This window comes from Simochromis diagramma, unplaced genomic scaffold (assembly GCF_900408965.1).
Source record: "Simochromis diagramma unplaced genomic scaffold, fSimDia1.1 OVJJ01000596.1, whole genome shotgun sequence".
In the NCBI taxonomy this organism is placed as follows: Eukaryota; Metazoa; Chordata; class Actinopteri; order Cichliformes; family Cichlidae; genus Simochromis; species Simochromis diagramma.
The window spans coordinates 21,776,466-21,793,021 of NW_024387245.1; the positions used below are offsets into that span (position 1 = coordinate 21,776,466).

The window sequence follows — 16,556 nt, forward strand, 5'->3', positions numbered from 1 at the left end:
TTTGGATTAAGGAACAATGAAATCGTTTTAAGTTTTTTTTTTCTAATTTCCTGTTAAGAAAAATTGTAATGAATTCTTCTAAAAAAGATTAATTTAGTGCTAATTACAGGAAAACTGAGGCAATTTTCAGGTGCTGCATGTGAAAATAATAAATACTAGTTCATTGCTACGAGTCATCCTACAGCAGGTCAGCAGAAAAATTACCCTACATGCAATTTAGCAAGTTCCAGTAAGTCTCTGAACTTTACCTCCGCTTTTGCTCAGTTTGTCAGCTAACAGTGTTTGACTTTATAATGTTATGCGCCTAAGAATCTGCTGCCAACGGTGTCTTTTAAAGTGTAACTGTAAAGTGTAACCTCAAAAACTACAAGTCCACCAAATGCCTGATTATGAGTGTAACAGGAGAATGCAGGAGTGCAGGGACGGATAATTGAAGTGACGGTGTGTTTAGGAATATGTGTCACATACATGACATATAAGAGAAATATTTCAGAGAGTGGGATAAACAGGGTTAATAGCTACTCACAGCTATTTTACCCTGGGGCCCTCACACAGTTGAAACAACCAGACTTCCTGTCATGTAGTTTTCATCAGCATGCCCTATAAATAGTGTAAAAATAAAGGAAAATAATTGATTTGAGAAATTGTTTCACTGATGGCGTTCAGGATGTTTAAAAGTTAAGTCTTTGTTGAAAAATGGCTTCAGCAGCATATTTATCTCTGCACTGAGTTATGTTCTTCGCTTTGATAATATTTAATTGAATCCAAACAGCACTGTGTTGAATAACATAAAAAATGTCCAAATGTTTGTCTCTCTGTGATTACAGTGGCGCTGGGTTAGCTGCTGAAAGGCTCCCTGTCCATGTAATTGGCTGTTGTTCGGAGGGTAAACACTATCTGAGGAGTGTTGAGCCCGTGAAGTGTTCTCGGTGTGCGTTTGTGTGTGTCTGCGTTAACGTGGTGAGTGCTGAGAGCAGTGTGTGCACAGTACTCTGTGTGTGCTGACTGATGCTGGATCCAAGTCATTTTAAACTCTGGCCCTCTGTCTGATTCACGCACAGAGATTTGCTGATTTTTGGTGACACTTATCTTGTGTCACACCAGCATCACTGACTCTGAGATAAGCCCACATTTATTTAATAACCTCGAAAAGCAAAAAGATATTCTAGATTTCTAAGGATTATCACTGACTTTCAGTCAGGCTCTGCTGTCTTTAGAGTATTTTAGTTTTAAATTTAAAGATTAGCATAGTTAAAATTAAATTAACATTTTTTTACGTGTCATTTGAATATTTCACCTCTGTCTCAGAAATTGCCAGGTTGTAATCTAGGCAATATTCTATATATAGGTTTGATGCTGCCTTTAAATGGATGTTCCATGTTGGTTTCATTATACAACCATTGTGTTGTTCCCTTCTTAAAAACAGTAACACATGTGTATATATATAGCAAAGTGGGCCTGCCATTTTTAAACTGATAGATCAGCGTCTAAGTTAAAATCTTTAATGTTTTTATACATATCCACAGCCATGGTATTGTAGGTAGTCTGCAATGCATAGCCATAAGTTGTTAACAGAAATTAGCATGCTAACATGCTAAAAGAGACAGAAAACAAAGCATCATGCTATCTGTGTTTGCATGCAGTGTTGCCAACTTAGCGACTTTGTCGCTATATTTAGCGAGTTTTCAGACCCCCTTAGCGACTTTTTTCTAAAAAAGCGACTAGCGACAAATCTGGCGACTTTTTCTGGTATTACTGGAGACTTATTTATGACGACTTTTTGACGTGAAAACGCGCATCGCTCTTACTCTCAACAGGCAGCGGTGCTGCCTTGGGCACCTCACCCGTGCCAAAGCGCTCCCAGGCGGAGGATAGTCCTCCCCCAGGTGTTATCAGGGCAGGAGACGTTCACACCTGTGCATCCAAACAGCAAATGAATCGCGCATGGGCGAAGCCGCTGCTTCCGCACTGACTGTAACGCAGTCAGTTCTTTTACTGTTATGCTGTTTTGTGGATCACAAGGTTTAAAACTACTTATAAACTCTCACACACAAAGTAACTCCACCAGAGCGCCAATTTCGGGTCACTTTTGCCGGTCCAGGCCCGGATAAAGGAGCAGGGTTGGAACTGTGACATTAAAAAACAATAATTGCTAAAAGAAATTTAATTTGTAGTTCTAAATAAATTCTAACTGCATTTAGGACGTTTTTTACTCACTTTATGTCTCTTCCACAATGTTATTTCTCTCTCCAACAACTTAGGTTACAATTATATTAGCATGACCAATTGTGCAAATTAGGTGATGACGTCATTTGGCGACTTCTAGCGACTTTTAGGACAGCCAATAGCGATTTTCCTTATTGAGGAGTTGGCAACACTGTTTGCATGTTAAATTACACAGAGTACAACTGAGCTAAAACAGGAGTGATGTGCTGTTTTTTCTTTGTACCAGCTACAAATTGAGCAGTTGTGTTTGCAACCATATGTAATGTACAGCTGAGAGGTGATAAAAGTGTGGACTTTTTCTAAAGCTGACAGAGATGAAATTGGCTACAATTTAGTGATTGTTCTCAGTTGGTCAAAGCTGCCCTTTATTTAATTGCTAATTTGATTGCTAAAAGTCAAGGAACTATCTATCTGTAATGCTAGTTAATAGGGGTGCAACAATACTTGTATTGATATTGAACCATTCGATACAGTGCTTTCGGTTCGGTACGCATATGTATCGAACAATACAAAATTTTTAATTTATTTTATCAACTTTTCTTCTGACGATGCTGTCTGTGTTGAGCGCTCAGTGGATCTGCGTTCGACTACTCCGCCTAGGCTGCACTGTCGAGTGCAGATCCACTGAGCGCAGCGCAAGCTAGCAAGACAGAAGCTAAGCTCGTTGCAACATGGCAGCTGCCTCAACGCTACCCGAAATTGAACCTCCCCCACCCTCATTCAGATCTGGCGTTTGGAACTATCTTGGTTTTCATGTGAAGTATGACCCTGATGGTAAGCGCGTCATGGACAAAAGTAAAACAGTATGTCGGATGTGCCACGCAATGCTCAATTGGTGGGAACTAGTGCGTTAGCGCAGTTAGCTTATTAACGTGTTGACGCCGAATTTTGTGTATCGTTGCACCCCTACTAGTTAAGTAGCTAACAGAAGCAGATTTTACCATCAGATGTTGATGTTAATTAGCCATTGTGGCATGATATATTGGTATTTCTACTTGTTAAAATATTGTATGCACTAGAATTTCCCAGTAGCTGTACAGTTTCATGCTTAGGGTTAGGTTACACACTGTGTAAGGAAATATGTACAAAATACAGTCTACTGCTTGATGAAAGTATCTGAATTTAGACACCCTGCTTTTTATACCTAGAACTTCTGCAGAGTTTCATAAAGACAAACATGCTGACATGGAGCAGTTGTTGAATTTATCTGACATATTAGCTATGTTGGTGTTGTATAGCACATACATGTGTTTGGAGGGCTACAAACACAACAACCAGCTTATCCGAGCATCGTTGGCAGAGCATAACAAGCATAACATTTTTAAAATGCATCGTGTTATTATCTCATTAAAAACTAACAAATAACTATACAAAACAAATGTTAGGGGAATCTAACATAAATATTGGTCAATATATCAGATTTTTAAATCATCAAATATCAGCATTGGTATCAGTCTTAAAAATCCTGTATTGATCGGGCTCCACTTTAAAGTGTTTCTTTTGAAATTATATACGCTCTATAAGTGAATCATGCATTACCACAGGTCAGCAGCAGTACTAGATCATGATGTGATTTTAATGAAACAGGATACCAGTTTATTGAGTTGCTGCCCCTCCCTGGTCAAATAACAGCAGCATTGATTAAGCTGTAAAACTCTTCTCTGAGCTCTGGTAATTGGTGGAGAGATCAAACCTGTGGCTGTTTTGACAACCGGATGGTTTCTCCCACCGCTAATCGTCCCTACTCCTCTGGCTTCAAACCCTGAAGGACAGGAAGGATGTACATTAAGGGCTGAAGTACTCAAAGTCGTAAAAAGTAATGACAGTGTCTGCTGGTACTGGCGAGCAGCTGCAGTCCAACCGTGTGCCTACAGTCCATTATTTGAAGACAACGTGTGAGTGGTCGTATCTTTTTACAATGTTCCTAATGGTTATGGATGAAAATGATGGCACACATGATGACGGCGCTCTTTCCACAAGGCGATAATGGCGGTCACATGCCATTTAGGACAGGAGAGAGCGGGTTGCTAATGGCAGTGAAAGGGCAGAGAGAGGGAGGAAGAGGCAGAAGGTTCGGGGCTGTATTAAAATGATCAGAGATGGCAGCCCTGAGAGGGAGTGAAAGAAGAGCAGGCGGAAAGATGAAGAAAGGGATGCTAGCGTAAAATGAGCACAGAGGAAGGGTTAAGATGGCAAGTCTAGCCCTGCTCTGCTCTCTCCGTCTCCCCAGGGGGTATATGAGAGATGAGAATGCCTATCATTCAGTGAAGGGGAGTATATTTATCCAACCCTCCACCCCAAGACTCCCATTGAATGTGTTTGAGCTCTTTTCCTCTTTTAAATCTTTCATTTTCAATTTTCTTTCTTCATTTTTCCTCTCCTCTTTTTTCCGCTTATACATCTCCCATTGTCTCCTTGTCTGTGAAACTGCTGCTCTCCTATGCCACGAAGCACAGAATTGATGATTGTTCAACTATAATTAAATCAATAGTGCAATATCAAAATATATTAATGTACAGTAAGCTATATTCAGTACCGTTCCATTTTATTTATTACGTGCCAGTTCACAGTACCAGTCATCTCAAGGCTTGTTAAATTTCAGGTAAAGCCAACAATTTAATAGTCCTTTTTGAGCAAGCAGTTGGAGAAAGCGGGCAAAAGTATAGAAAATTTACATTCAAAATGTCAAAAATGTTTAGAGTTATCTGAAACTGTGAAACAGCAATTTTCATTAAAAGAAAACTTTATTGACCACTAGGGGCAGCAAACTGAGCTGTGCTGGAAATGCACGAGCGGGAGATTAACTATTTTTTGAAGTGCAACCAAGCATCATTTGTTATGGCAAAATGTTTGAACACAGAAGATTAAAGAAGACAGTTAGCAGCAGCTATCCTCGGTCTCTTTCATTCCTGGGAGCATCTGTCTTCCGTATCAGTATTTACACCCTCGGATCATTGTCTTTGAATTCCTTGCATGAGTGCTGACCTGATAATGACTCAGTCTTCATGTGAATACGTATATTCGAGTGCACCCATTTAGCAATGGATATTTGGCCCAGATCAGCAGTTTTTTTATAGGTCACATTTGGCCTTGACTGAGAGTGAGCCTGACTGCCTCAGCTCAGTCACAACTTTGCCTCATAGAAGCTAAACATCAGGTGTGCTGTGGCATTTTAAGCCACATCTGGTCCACAAATTACCCATTTCAAGCTAAGATTGTGATTTTTAGTTCACATTTAGCTCACAGACCATTTACCAGTATCATAACTTAGCTATAAGTTAGACGAGAACAGGTCCAAATGTGTCCCCTGCCTGAGAGGTGTTTGTTCTGTGTTGCCCTAACTGGTCACTGATGCTTTGCTATTAGTAGCACTTGGCTGGGGAACCTAGCTAAGCTGACAAGAATCAAACCTACTCGGACAAGTGTTTCTCAGACTACAGTACGTCTACAAGCACAGCACCAAGTCTCTATCAATTATTAAACAAGGCTATAGAAGCTTTATTGAAATGCTGTTCAGCCAACATTTACATTTAGCCCAGACATAAAAGAACCATCACGATGATAAAGGAATCATCCTGCAACTCATAAAGCTCACTTGAACCATTGTTTCCTTATCCTTGTTTTTGTTTAGTTTTCTTGACTCAACAAATTATCTCTTCCTCTCCATTTTTGGTCTCCAATCACACATTTCAGTTCAGCCTGAGCCAAATCTTGATATTTCTTTTCTTTTTCTTCTTCTTATTTTCCGACTCACAAACGAGCGTAGGCAGTGACGGTGTCGCGAGCAACTGTCAGAGTGAGACAGAGAAGAGAGTCTGAACAGCAGGCTAGTATCTTCTCTCCAATAACAATTACATCAAGTGGTGTGTTAAATGAGGTGGCCCACGGTTCAGGGGCTAGGGCTAATCACTGCAGTCTGCTCCCTAAAATACAGCGATAATGACGGGTGGATGGGAGGATTTAGTTGCCGGCAAATGCCTAATTTAACCCAGGCGCCTACTGTACGTGGAGAGAAAGGCACCATGAATGAAAAGAAAAAAGACATTTCTGACAAAAAAAAAGGAGACACACATCTGTCTTACGTCTCCTTCCCTTTGGCGAGGTGTGGAGGTTAAAAAGTCATCTGCTTGTGTTCTCAGATGGAAGCCGGCCCGCGGTGAGGTGATCTATCAACGGCGGCTCTATCTCTCCTTTACGGCCCTCTCTCCATCATCACATAGCCGCAGTAAATCCTTCCTCAATCTGACGTGCAGCTGCTGACATGTGGTTCCTATCTAGCCATTTCACCACTGGCCCGGATTCAGCTGAGGTGGCGCTCATCGTCACCGCCATCACCGATCGCTGATCCGGGGTCAGTTGTAAAGTTCAGCGAGCAGGCCGGAGAAAGACCGGATGTCAGGTGTTGCGAAACATTTGACGAGGACGTGTTTGTGGACCACATGTTTCTTGGGATGTGATGAGGATGTGAGTTTATTGAAACCTTTGAAAGGGCGTGTCTGTGTATGTGAGGGGGCTTGGCTTTGTTTAATGCTGGTCAGCTGTTGGATAGCAGCTGGTGATATTTTTTTTGGCCAGTCCACCGTATTGGACAGGTCGGCTTTGTCCTGAGCCAGATTTCTGCTGCTCAGAATAATATGAGCCGGGTCTGCAAAAGTCACGTATGTGTGGGCGGATTTCACGTTTTTCTCTTAAATTTTGTATCCAGGGAGAATTTACCACTTTCAACAGTACGATATATAACTGTTGGCTTTACTTTGGACCGTTTCCACATTAACGACACTGAGTTAACAAAAAGACTTCATTTCTCTTACCTTCAGTGGTTTTTAGTTAACATTTTCTTGCATTTTTCCAGAATTTGAGATACTGATGCCATATTTGTAGTACAACTATTCTCAATAGTACTGGGCTTCCCAGGAACCATTTCCCAATAATCCAGAGCTGCTTGAGTATATATTACTAGATTGTACTTTCTGTCACAAAACTCTCCATGCCGCTGCTTTTTGATTTATTTAAAACTTAAATGTTCATCACTTTTGTGGCCGCAAACACTTGGAAAAAAAATCAAGGCCTTAATTCTTCTTGACGTTATTCTTGTTAGTCACAAATCTGTCTTCCTAAACTTTTGTCTCCTGCTGCCTCTGTGTGCATCAGCATCAGCAGGTATGTATTCACGTGAAATTCTGGAGCACCTCTCACCTTCATTTATGCTCCTTAGCAGCAGGAAACCGCTTTATATGCATTGAAATTTGCCCACTGGAGGTCCTAAAAGATGGGCCATTACCTCACCGAGTGTACGACTCTCACTACGCCGAATATGTGAAAGAGGAACATGGCCTCCATCGGCGCTGACACTGGAATGCTGCGGTGGGTGTGAATATGAAATACAGACTCTTAAGGAGGAGCATGCGAAACTGAACCCAGGACTTCTAAAGGCGGCGCGTGTGAATCCGAGCCAAGGCTCTCTTAAGGCGGTATGCGCAGATCTGAGATAGTCTCCGGTTTGAGAGCTGATGGACGAGACTCTGACAGACATTCTGTGTCATGGGGATGAGGCGGAGGGGGCCTCTCAGGGGCAGATTGAGCGGACCAGGTGGTACAGTTTGGCGTTGGCATGCAGAGCACTCAGGGGATCCTTCTATGTTTAGCCTTTACATGATATTACATGTGCTGTTTTTTCTCGACCTGCTGTTGGGTGTAAAGTGGAGTGAGCCCACCGACGTCCTTACAATGAACACATCAAACTTTATGAGTCTTTAGAACTTTAGTAATCGCCCTGCACCAATTGGAACCTTACATTATAAAAGAAGATATAGAAAAACTTCATTAATTAGATTTAATTTAAATCTGATTTAACTAGTTTAGAATTTCTGCTTTTATTTTTCAAAGCTAAAATCAATGTAAATGAAGTTTGCGGATCTTTTTTGAGGACTTCAGATCAACTAATTACATTATTTACAGACATCCCAGTATGCATCGTTTCAGTTAGTTTCAATAAAATATATATATTCACTGTTTTCTGGATTAATATTAGGGTGATGCTTTGTAAACTTCATTCGTACCTGTGTTTTTAGATTTCGAATATGTTTAACAGTCTTAGTGGGATAATCTTTTCCCACGTTTCTTCAGTTTTCAGTTTTGCAATAGCAATCACAAGACTACATCATGGATGGATGGATAGATGGATGACTGGTGAAATGATGTGACTCAGTTATTTTCTTCTGTATTTCCAGGAAACTCTGAACAACAATTACTCCCTACTTTTTTCTTAAAATCTTCAACACAATGAGTGGCAACTTAATAACTGTAGTAACACATTCTCAATTTGCCTTGTAATTAGTATCAAATTGCATGGGACTTTTGAAGTCTCCTAGTAATTTTCATCAGCAGCAGCAGGATGTTTCCAGACTTCTGCCAAAAAAAAAAAAAACCTCTATGGGGGGAAAAAACTGCTGGCTAATTTTTGTGAAATTAATTGGGAAAGATTCCTGGAAATCATAAGGGGAATACAGGAGCCATGAAATAAACTGTTCCCAGGTTTTTTAGCTGATTTCACCAGAAGAATCTTGAGGGACCACCATGACATGAGAGTCACAGTAATCATGATAATCACAAAAAATTATAGAGGCAAACGAACAGAGAAAACTGTGAGCAGTGCCTTTCCAAAGAAAAGCTTCTCAGCATGAATGGACAACAAGGATTTTGAGGAATGGGAAGCAGTGGTGTTTCGAGCCTGTAAAATCCATTGAGACTGTGAATGTTAAATTGGGCCAAACAAACTCAGAAAGACACACATTCACACACAGACCTCCTAGTTTGTATAAAAGACCTGTGGGAGTTTTAAATCAGGGATGTGCTCGTTCCCAGTCCCCTCCTTTGCGTCCTTTTGGTTTTTCTCACATTATTTTGGCTTCTTCTTCCACTAGTTAATCCTTCACTCTGCCGCTTCCATTTTATCCTCTCTCGCTCTCTTGTCTTTAGGCCTCACATACAACCCTCCATCTCCACCCCTCCACCTCCAGAACCTTGAACACAACAATTTTTCCAAGCCTGAGTTTTTAGCATTTCACCATCTCCCCACAGAACGCCTATTACTCAGCCAAGTCAGCTCCACCGCACTTTGATGTGTGTGAGACCTCACTGGTGGATAAGTGCTGGTGTTGGTGTGTGTGTTTGCATGCAGTCGTACTGGGGTGTGTGTGCGTGTGTGTGAATGCATTGCAGGCTTGTTATGGGCGGGTGATTGAGTCCAGACGTTGTGGGCTCCTCTCGTCACCGTTGTCCCTCCCCTCCGACACCACCACCAACCAGTCCTGGTTGTGGGTTCAGAGTGTTTTGGGCCCAGGGCGGCCTGGAGGGACAGGGCCATGGCTCCCTGGGGTGCAGTAAAGTGATAGGGCTGCACAGGGGGTTAGGATCGCCCCTGGGGAGCGAGGTCAGAGGTCAGAGTCTTGGCCTCGCAGTGGGGATCAGGGCCATGTTAGTTAAACATGCTTCAGGTGGGGCCTTCCTGTAGAAATCACTGCTGCTTAGGCTAGCTCGCATCTGGCTTTCTGTCTGGTTTCTGCGTGCACGTGCACTAGTTTTGCTTGTTTGTATCGCTGCTTTACTCCTTTGTGTTACTTTTTATGGCTAAACTTTCTTTTTTAATGTCCTACTTATATTAAAGAGAGTAGAAACAGGGATATTAGCATTGATATCCAACTAACAAGCCTAAATAAATACATACTAAGTATTTTTGCATACTACGTCTGGTGCTTGGACTCACCATACATTTGTGCTACATGAAATTATTAAGACAAATATGTTAAAGACAGAAATATTTGCCTCATTCCGCTGGAAAGATGGAGCAAGGAAGGTTTTTTTCTCCTGACTTCATGTGCTGACTGATGCTCCAATTCTACTTTAAGTTTTTGAAAATCTAGCCGCACGAGGCATGACGTTCGTCAACAGCTCATGTGAACGAGTGCACGAATGGACCACGCAGTTTGTGGTTTTCCATTTGTGTTTGGCACTTTTTCTGCACTAACCTTAAGGTCCAGAATGGAATAAGAAAAATAAAACACGAAGGTTTTTCAGAAAATACAACAATCATGATTTCAGCCTATTCTTCCAAGAGTGTTATAGAGACAGGAAATGACTTTAACTGGTGGCCATAGATGTGAATTCTTTCATTTTAAAAAGAAAATGAGTCTTTTTGTAAAGTATAATGTTGCATTTTCTGAAATTTTGTTGTTTTTTGTTTTGTTTTGTGGTTATGATGTGGACCTCAGAGTAGAACGATATGTAGGAATGCTAAAGAGCCAGCTAAGGCTGAATTGAGTAAACGTTTTGGCTGACGTGTCTCCTCCTAATGTTCATTTAGCAGTCTGGCTCCTTGTTGAACATATTAAACTTGCAAAGTATTAAATTAAAGCATAGTTGTGTAATAGCGCCAAACCTGTTACGCAGCTATGCATACAGAGCTCAGAGTGTATGTCAGCAGTTGGTGGTTGTTGGCTTGAGGGTAGCTGTTGGTGAGGCAAGAAAATAAAAAACATGAAAAAACATTACTGCACCACAAAGAGGGATTTTTTTTTCTTAAGGATTATAAAAATAGCAGCAGTGGCATCAAACATCTCTACATGCTATTCTAACATAATGTGGCCTCTTTAAAATAACTACTTTGGCTTTATTTCATTCAGTTCTAACTTTAAAAAGCTTTTTGTTTAATTGAATCTAGTTCCTATGTAATTTCATTTTGTTAACTTCATAACACATATTACAAATTACCAATATAATCAAAAGTTTAAATAAATAATAGGGCTGGTTTAATGTGGATATTTGTTGATCATTTAAAGCAGGGCAAAAAAGAAAGAAATGAACTTTATTGATTCAGTAAAGTCAGCCCATTAAGTGGAAGACAATGAAATGCCTGCAGAACACAAAGATGGCAGGGAGAGAGCGGGACTCCTGTCTATAGCAGCAAAAAACAGAATAAATGAAGCATGAAGCATTTCATGGGGAATTGAGTTTTTTAAGAGACTTTTTAAACTTCACCTTCCATCCCTCAGCAGCTTCTAAGATGGACGACAGCGAGGTCAGGCCGTCACCTGGGCTCAGACACTGACCAAACACTGGTTCTCAAGCTGAATAATGGGCTGTCACTAACCCCTGACCTCAGCTCAGAGTCTAAGGTGTCAGATCGATATCAGCCGAGCACGCTGAGCGTCTCGTCTGACGGGAGGCGTCCCGGGATGTTCAGCCACTGAACCCTGCACGAGCGCACACACTCACTCCGTGTGCTCGGGATCGTGCTCGCCACCAGAATCACGTGCACACGCGTGCGCATATCTGCAGCGCCTCGCAGATTGTTCCTCCATCCACTTGGGCAGGTGCTGATGGGACATATGCTAGCCGGGTTATTTTAACCAAACCTGCTGTGGGCCTCCTGGAGTCATGTGACATTAGAAGTACTTGTGTGTCTGCGCTCATGTTTAGTGCTTGTTTGCCTGCTTGCACACACTCTCAGGTATGTTTGTTAAAAGCGGCAATTCCATGGCTGGAGCGCTGTGTTGCTGTAAACTGCGGTCATGGAAACCTGAACAAGCATCTTTAGCACAGAGGGGGTTTATGAGTCGCTCTGTCGGCCCCTTGGGGTTTTACACTGACTGAATGATGGAGCCCTGCTGTGTGTGCGTCTGTGTGCTGACTCACACTCACCCCATGCTTCCATTGCTGCTTTGACCTCCTTGACACCAGAATAGCGCTGTCAGTAATTAACCTGCCTCATTCATGTAAGACAGGAGGAGAATCGCTTGTCTCTCTCAGTTTGTGCACAGTCAGAAATACTCATCTGAAAGGGTCGGGTCACTCAGAGTCGCTCGGCAGCAGTCTGACCAGCAACAACTTGTTTTAAAAGTGGAATAATTCGCGATCAGCTTATTATCAGCTGATCGCTCCACACGAACATTAATCAGAGTTTTATATTTCATTTCAGGAGACCCATATGGGACTCAGACTGTAAAAGTACTCAAAAAGTTATGTTTTTAAACTACTATATTGAGCAGCAAATTAGCTGCACACATTAGAAATCTGCCCACGAGCTAGAATTGCATTCAGCATATATATAGTGAGTAATTATCTTAGTATAAATTATTACTTGGATATTAAGAGACATTCCAGTAATTTGCACTTGAGATGTAGGCAGGGATGCTGGAAGCAGGAGGGCTGAGGGGCCACTGGGGTTCCCGCTTCATTAGGTCAAGTAAGCAAACACAATATTAGGTCTTATGTTTAACATCAGAAGTTTGATTTTTTTTTTCTCCCTAAATCTAATAAAGAGGACATTGCATTGTTGGCTACAGTGACTACAGTGAGTTCTCTTTGGCGCGTTTGAGCCTTTTTAAATTGTTGTGAAGAGACAACTTTAAATTAAAGGCGCCTTTCAGGCCCCGCTTCATGTTGCTGTTCTGTTCTTCTGGAGGAATTTTGTAAAGTCAGAGAAAATAACCCTGATTATATCACACTGAGGTCATCGGGGTAACGCGAATTTCAGGCTGTTGAGTGTTGAGTTTGTAATAAGTGGGCATTTACCAGGAAAACAAGGCCTCTAATGGAAAAATGCTGCATTAGTCGCATTATGTGAAATGTAGCCTGTCTCGTGCTTGGGTCCAGCTTTTCCATTTTCCAAGGAATGTTAAATTGAACATAAAGTTCTTTCCAAGAAATTAAAGATGTGAAAAATAAGGCTTTATTTAAAGTGTGCGTGTTTAGCAAACTTAACATTGCAAAACATCTTGGAAACACTATTTTGAGAGTTCAGCATCACCTTTAGTAATTAGTTTGTTCTCAAAGTTTGCGCTGGTACATGAAGTGCTCAGAAACAGGAGCTTTGTGGTAAGTTTGGTTAGAGTACGTGAAGCTTTACGTAGATCCTTGTCTGTCTGTCGGAGCTCCTGCAGCTGCGTTGAAGGACGAGTTAGCAGTTGACACAGTCAAGACCGCCAGGAACCAACGACGAACTGTCCACTCTCGTTGCTCCCATCTCATCCAGCCTCTGTTCTCCCTTTCTGAACTATCTGAGGTGCCTTCCCACAAGCAACAATGTGTTTTCAATCAGAGGCCAATTATTCACCTCCACTGGTTTTGTTCCCAGCAGAAAAAAGAGAAGCAGAAAACGGGGAACTGTCTATACTTTACAGGCTCCATTTTTCCCATCTCTCTGCTGTCAGCACCCAGCCGGCCTGAGCCCTCTGGCAGACACATTATGTGTTTAAATGCAGTCTGTGCCTATGTGAGTGTGTTTGTGAGTCTATGGACAGATGTGTGTGTATATAATTAGCCACCTAAGTAATGGTGGCTTTAACTTTCCAGAGGCGGAAAGCTGTGAATGATTGGACAGGTGGAGGGAGGGCGATCAAGACCTCCCAACCCTGAGGGCAACGGGGTGGACAGACCCCATCTGGTGACATCACATTACATGATCAGGACCTTATCGGGCCCATTAAGGGCTCCCCCTTGAGGGTGCGACTGGGAACTACAGACTCTGTGGAAAAGTAAGAAGCAGCGTGAGGTCTGCACTCTGCGGTTGTTGCATTTGCATCTTTCAAGTGTTTGTGTGACAGGAGCTTCATGTGTTTCTGTGGGCTCAAAGCATTGATTCTTTTCTCTTTTTGTGGAATAACCCTGGGAAGCTGCCCCTCGTGTGACCCACCGTGTTCATTAGGAAAACAACAGGGCGGCTTTATCCTGTTCTCCTCCTTCCACTCGTCTTCTACTGTTTTCTTTTTCCCGATCAGGTCTTACCGTTTATCAGTCTTCCATTTGATTTTCTCCTCCTCCACTCTTCTGTTTTACCCTCTTTTCTTTGATAACTACTTCGGTTTATTTTCCCGTCTTTCATTTTGCTCCCGCTTCCTTTCTTTTGTTTAACCTCACTTCCTCCACTCCCTGTCTTTGCCCCCTCTACTCCCTCGTCCTCACTCCTGTTTCCCGTTTTGTTTCTCCAAGAACTTTCCAGTTTGTTTTGTTATCTCTGAATTTCCTACAGGGCAGTGTTGTAACTTCTGTGCAGTCAAGGTTGTGGCTACATTAAGAAATCTTCACGAGGTTGTGTACTTTTTGATGGGTGGTTTTAGTTCTTGTAGGTTTACTTTTACAAAGTTTTTACTGTCATTTTTTCAGTTTTAAAGAAAACATTTTTTCAGACCCAAAAAAATTTAACTATGTCAAAGAGATATGTTCTGAGGAAGGTAAAGGAGACGTGTGCAGACTAGGGATGCACTGATATATCAGCCCATTAGTTGACTTATATTGGCCTTTTGGGACATAGGATGATGTTTTCTGATGTAAGTGGCTGATAATTGTGGACATTTAACCAGGATGAAGTCAGAGTGATGAAAAACTGAAAAACTTTTAACTGAAGATTTCTTTATTTCACTGCACAAACAGAAGAATAAAAAAGAATAAAAACAAAAATAAAACATCAGTAAGTGCATCAGTCATAGGTTAAATTATTTTAAACACAAATACCAACCCAGATTTTCACAATCGGTGCTTCCTGAGTGCAGACGGGGGTTTTTTTTTTTCCTTTTATTCGTGGCAATAAAATAAAAAGTAAATACATATAGGTCTCACTCTCTGCCAGAACATAATTCCTGGCAGCAAAGAGAGGGCCTGAAACATCATTTAAAACCCTCATGTTGGGAAATAAAACAGTAATGCTTTATTTACGGTCCTGCTGTTTCTCAAGACTTTCCTCCAACGTTTCCTGGAACCAAAAAAAAAAAAAGCTTTGTAATATGGGAGAAAAGCGAAAGCAAACAACGTTCTTCTAGAGATTCGTGAGCACCGTTGTTTGTCACAGAGAAAGAAATCAAACCTTTAATGCAATAGATATCAAAAAATCTGAATAGTGCAAAGGCACCTTTTCTTGTTTTCTTTCCTCTTTTCACACCCTTCCTCCACCTCTCGCTCTCTCTCTGTGTTGTGGTTTCTCTCTAATCTGGCTCGGCCATTCCCTACCTGTGCCAGGCCACGGAGTGACACAAACACACCAGATGGGGATAGAGAAAGCAAACAAAGTGGGAGAGCTGACTGAAAAGAGGGATTATCCATAGATGTGTGCTTTGTTAAGAGCTCCGGTTACTGATTCATTGATTAAACCCCTCTAACTGGGCATGAGTAATTCAGCCAATCGGGGATCATTAATCCCTAAGACAAATGGACTAAGGTGCTTTTGTTTAGTTAATGGCTCATTATGACACATTTATAACTAATACTGAACTGTTGAACCAGGATTTTTTTTTTCTGCTAAGGTCTAATCGTTCTTTCTGCCTCCTGCTATCAAACCCCAAAGCCTTGTTCAGCCTTCGACACCTCCCGCTGCTCAGAGCAACAGCAAAAGGAAAAACATAACTGTTGAAATTGCCTCGATCAGCCCTGTGAAGGCTTAATGACTCACTAAATAGCCTATAACAACAAAGCCATTTAGAAAAACAGATGAATAAATCTTTTTTGATGAAAATGAAGAAACCCTATTGCTGGTGACTGAGAAAGCAGTTGAGGCTTTTTAGCTGGGTAAAAAAAAAAGAAAAGTTTCTTTCAGACGCTTCAGTCCAGCCCAGAATGGGGGTCCTTCTAGTCTTAAGTTAGATGAAGTAGAGATCAGAGCAGAGATCAGCAGGAGACAGACTTTGGTTAAAAGAAGAAACCCGAAGGCAGTGAGGGCTGTAATCTCATTTATTCCACTACATCGCGGGTCTGGCGGTGCGTTTATGGCTCTGCGTCTTATCAATATTTCACTTGTGCCACTCAAAAACGTCCGTACAGCCTCCATCTGGCAAACATCTGGCTCATCTGCTGGCGCTCTCGCTTCTCTCACCCCGCATTTTATCGTCTTTCGCAGTAAACACCTACAGTCCATATGCAGCCCGCTTTTCGCAGCACATGTTTGGCTCTGCTCGGAGCTAGAATCCAATCCTGTGTTTCACAGTCTGACCGTAAACGAGCAGCAGAGAGAAGCGCATCCAAGACACGAGTAAGAAACCGGTCATTCAAACTACATTTACAGGCAGGCAGGGGTGCACGCTGTTTCAGGGGGCACCCTCTCTCTGCTTAGAGAACATTTTTTGGCAAAAAGAAATATGTCAAGATTAAATCGTGAATGGTTTCACCAACAGCTGTTGATCGATCATGGGCTGTGAATAAAAGCCAAAACTGAGAAATAAAGGTGCCGCCTCAAATCCTCTCCCCGACCCAGGTGTCTGAGGAATGTTTTGACACCCCACCCTCCCTAATCCCTATTCCATGCAATATCTTTCTAGTTTATTTATTGCAAACTTTCTAGATCA

The 16,556-nt window shown here is 41.8% G+C and overlaps 1 protein-coding gene across 2 annotated transcripts in view; it reads left to right on the top strand.

Moving 5' to 3' along the window:
• Positions 1-16,556, top strand: part of LOC120714632 (ephrin-A5b-like) — an 87,515-nt gene that overhangs the window by 48,571 nt on the left and 22,388 nt on the right. The gene's annotated exons all lie outside the window — the stretch shown is intronic.